This window comes from Grampus griseus, assembly GCF_964374135.1.
Source record: "Grampus griseus genome assembly, chromosome: 19".
Lineage (NCBI taxonomy): Eukaryota > Metazoa > Chordata > Mammalia > Artiodactyla > Delphinidae > Grampus > Grampus griseus.
This window is the reverse complement of record NC_139013.1, coordinates 40722759-40727250: the sequence shown is the minus strand read 5'-3', so window position 1 is coordinate 40727250 and position 4492 is coordinate 40722759. Positions and strand designations below refer to the sequence as shown.

The following is a 4492-nucleotide window of genomic DNA, read 5'->3' as shown; positions in this document are numbered from 1 at the left end:
TTGTTCCAGACTATGGAACAGTGCCTGGCATGTAGCAGATGCTCAATAGATATTTAACCAAGCTGCATGGTTGGCTCAGCCCATCCCAAGTTGCTCCCTTTCCTCCACTCCTCTCTCCTGATGCAAATAGGTCTTGGGGACTCTCTGGTTCTTTGCTCCCTGCCCCAAAATCTTAGGCCAACTAATCTCTGACATGGAGGTAGTGTCTGAAAGTTCCTTTCAAGCTGCACTTTGGGTTAACATTGACATTCGAAAGGCCTCACATTTGTGTTCATCATCTGCCTCTCCTGTGGGCATGTCAGGTACACAGGAGTGACTCAGACTATCACATCCGGAGCTTCCTTCTGAGGAAGAGGCCCTGGGGTTCTTTCTGCATAAATTTCTGTGGACTAGAACTTGGGCTCATTCATTCATTCACAGGCAGATCCACGTTTCAGGGGGCTGAACAAGGTACAACTGGGGAGGTCCCCTTAAGGAAAAAAAACCTCACAAAACTTCAAGTAAAATAATTAGATACCTAAGTTAGTATTTATTTAGAATAAGAAAATAAATCACTACAAACCACAAATTTAAAAAAAGTGATAAATACCACAAACATCACTAACATTCAGAAAATATTATTTTTATTAATTGATGGTGTCAACACCTTTCTCTGATACCTTTTTCCATGGGTTTTTTGGCTGCAAACTCTTCAGTCATCTCTTCATATGACAATGATTTTATAATATTCCCTGTTGAGTTTCCTTCTCATTTTTGATGAGTGAAGTTTTATTCTTTTACATATATTAAAATTTTTTAATGTATTTTTATAATTAAAAAAGGAGTAAAATTTTAGAGCTTCCCTGGTGGCGCAGTGGCTAAGAATCTGCCTGCCAATGCAGGGGACAGGGGTTCAAGCCCTGGTCCGGGAAGATCCCACATACCGTGGAGCAACTAAGCCCGTGCGCCACAGCTACTGAGCCTGTGCTCTAGAGCCTATGAGCCACAACTACTGAGCCCACGTGCCACAACTACTGAAGCCCACACGCCTAGAGCCTGTGCTCCACAACAAGACAAGCCACTGCAATGAGAAGCCTGCACACTGCAACGGAAGAGTAGCCCCTGCTCACCACAACTAGAGAAGGCCCACACACAGCAACGAAGACCCAACACAGTCAAAAATTAATTAATTAATTTTTAAAAATGAGTAAAATTTTAGATTGTCAAACTTGGGAAAACGCCTACCAGATTTCTTTCATATGTAAGCTGAATAATTTCAGGGCACTTTGCATTTTCTCGTGCAGTGACTAATCTTTTTCTTTTTTTTCAATCAAACAATTTTAATCAAGTTAATAGTAAGCAGTAACGGTGCAATTACACAAAAAGCCCCATATTTCACATGTTTAAATTGTTTTTCATTGTCTTTACTTGTAAGGTATCAAAGGTGGGACCCACTCCTGAATCTTCTTTCTAGTGGTGGAATAAGGTATATATTGTGTGGAGTGCCACTCATGCTGAATTTATGGTTTGTCCAAATGAATGTACAAGCAATAGGTGATTTTCTTGTTGGAGGATCATGAGTCATACAGTGAAGTCAATGATGTCATTCAGGGGGCACCATGCTTCCATCCACATCCCAGAATGTGTTTTTGCCATTCATTTCAGTAGTATATATAACCCACTGGTGATAGCCAAAAAACTGCTTGCTGTCTTCATAGTATTTATTTCCATTTTTGTCTTCCCCCACTAATGTACCAACCCTCACATCATTTGTCCTGAAGAAAATCTGTAGATAGCCATGGAGGCTGCCCTGGCCACTGACCTGCTGCAGCCCACGCTTAGTGACTAATCTTTGAATTGATTATACTCATTAACCAGTTGAACACTGATGTCCTCATATGCATGTTATAAATTTTAGGTTATTTTCATCAATGTCTGTCTATTATGTCAAACAGCAAGAGATTTAAACACAGAAACTCTGATAAATTTTATTTCACCAGATCCTCATATAGAAGAGAAATGTATGGTGTATTTGTATGTATATGCTGTGTATCAGTTAATTATTATTGTGTAACAAACTGCCCCAAAATCCAGTTCTTAAAACAACAAATATTTTATTCACTTATGTTTCTGTGGGTCAGCAATATAGACCAGGATCAGGTGGATGGTTCTTCTGCTAGGGATCAGTCATGCAGCGATAGTCATCTTGTGGCTGGACTGAGGCTGGATGGACTGAGATGGCCTCACTCTTATGTCTGGTGGTTGGTGTTGGCTCTTGGTTGTTGGGTTCCTCTCTCCATGGGGTCTCTTATCCTCAGGAAAGCTGGTTTGGGCTTCTTTTTTTTTTTTTTTTTTTTTTGCGGTATGCGGGCCTCTCACTGTTGTGGCCTCTCCCGTTGCGGAGCACAGGCTCCGGACGCGCAGGCTCAGCGGCCATGGCTCACGGGCCTAGCTGCTCCGCGGCACGTGGGATCTTCCCGGACCGGGGCACGAACCTGTATCCCCTGCATCGGCTGGCGGGCTCTCAACCACTGCGCCACCAGGGAAGCCCTGGGCTTCTTTATACAGCAATGGGAGAGCTTCTTTATATAGTAAAGGCTGAGAGCAGAAGCTGCAAGGCCTCTTGAGGTCTAGGCTTGAAACTCCCACATCATTTCTGCCACATTCTATAGGTCAGAGCAAGTCACAAGGCCAGCCCCAGACAAGAGATGGGGACAGACTCCACATCTTGAGGGAAAGAGCAACAATGTCACACTGCAAAAGGCATTTGTGCAGTGACACGAAGAATTACTGTGAACATCTTTCCAAATGATCTACTACATTTTGCGTTACTGAGTATATTCTTGACAGGAAAGCACTTCTGTTTTGGCTACACAGTGATGAGAACTAAAATTGTCTGTTTACCATTTTACACGTCTGGTGAATGGAAGAATTTCCTACAGGCTAGCTTCTGCTTCTCTACATTTGAAATCTTGTTTTCTCTACCACCACATACTTCCAGTGCCAGATGCCATAGGATTTGCTCATATCGCAATAGAGCCTCTGGCCTTGCGACCTTACATTACAACATTGGGCAGCTGTAGTATTTCTGGAAACCACTACTGTACCAGGAAGGCTAACACTAACTTAACTATACACGGAAGTTACTACAAACCACATAAACATATCTCAGTAAACCCAACTCAACTTCCTCTTAGTGACTATATCCCCCAGATGCCCAGGTCTATGCCAATGCCACCCAACAGGAGCAACAGTACAACAGAGGTGAAGTCAGAGTGGAAAGAAACAGAAAACTTAACCAATTACAGTTAAAATATCTTACTTTTGTAAATTTTCAAAAAAACATATGACCATGTGAACAGATCACTAGGGCCCTTTCCTGGGTCTTAGGAGGGGCTTGTGTTAGTGGGCTTGAATTTAAGCTTCATTAGTTTCTTGGTAAATACCTGTGGTAGGCAAGATAATCACCCCTCCAAAGATGTTTACATCCTAATCCCTGGAACCTGTGACTATGTTACTTTTCAAGGCAAAAGGGACTTTGCAGATGTGATGAAATTAAGGATATTAAGAAGGTAAGATTATCCTAGATTATCTGGGTCAGCCCAATGTAATCACAAGGGTCTTTATTCATGAAAGAGGGAGGGCCTGAGATGGGGAAGGAGATGTGATGATAGAAGCCATCAGAATGATGCCCTGTGAGGAAGACTCAATCAATCATTGCTGGCTTTGAGGATGGAAGGGAGTCATCATACAAAGAATGTGGGCAGCCTCTAGAAGCTGGACAAAGTAAGGAGATGAGTTCTCCCTGACAGCTTCGCTGGCAAGAATGCAGCCCTGCCAACACCTTGCTTTTAGCCAGGCGAGACATGTTTTTTTTTGGACTTCTGATCTCCTGAACTATAAAATAATAAATTTGTTCTAAGTCACCAAGTTTGTAGTAATTTGTTACAGAAGCAACAGAAAACTAATACAATACACTTCTGCTTTCATTCATTCAGTAAAACTATATCGAATACATTCTATTTGATAGGTAATAAGCACCGGAGACCCTGGAGTGAATAACTAGATGAAGTCCCTGTCCTCATGGAGTTTATATTTTAATGGGAGAAAACAGATAAAAAACAAACAAAGAAAAATGTAATATGTCAGGTGGTGTTGACTGCTGTGGAGGAGTCCAAAACAGGGTAAGAGAGCTAGAAATTGATGGAGCTTGGGGTTTGGGTGGGGATGGAGTAGTGGGGTCTAGATGACCAGGGAAGGCTTCTTCAATGAAGTGACATCTGAGCAGACACATGAAGTGAGTTATGTGAGTCTCTGGGGAAGACTATTTACACAGAGGAGAGTAAGTACAAAGGGCTTGAGATAAGAAGCCAATTAGTTTATTTAAGGGACAGAAAGGAGGCTACAGTGGCTGAAACAGGGTGAACAAGGGGGAGAGAGGAGAGGGCCAAATCATGTGGGGTCTTGAGGCCACAGTAAAGATTTTAACTTTTACTCTGAGTGAAGTGTGAAG

The 4492-nt window shown here is 42.3% G+C and overlaps 1 pseudogene across 1 annotated transcript; it reads right to left on the bottom strand.

The window, feature by feature from the left end:
* Positions 1-1403: 1403 nt before the first annotated feature.
* Positions 1404-3006, bottom strand: LOC309837361 (NADH dehydrogenase [ubiquinone] 1 alpha subcomplex subunit 12-like; annotated as a pseudogene). Its single transcript has 2 exons — positions 2975-3006; positions 1404-1829 (listed from the first exon to the last, which is right to left on the bottom strand). The product of its transcript is annotated as an NADH dehydrogenase [ubiquinone] 1 alpha subcomplex subunit 12-like (transcript).
* Between the last annotated feature and the right edge of the window lie 1486 nt (positions 3007-4492).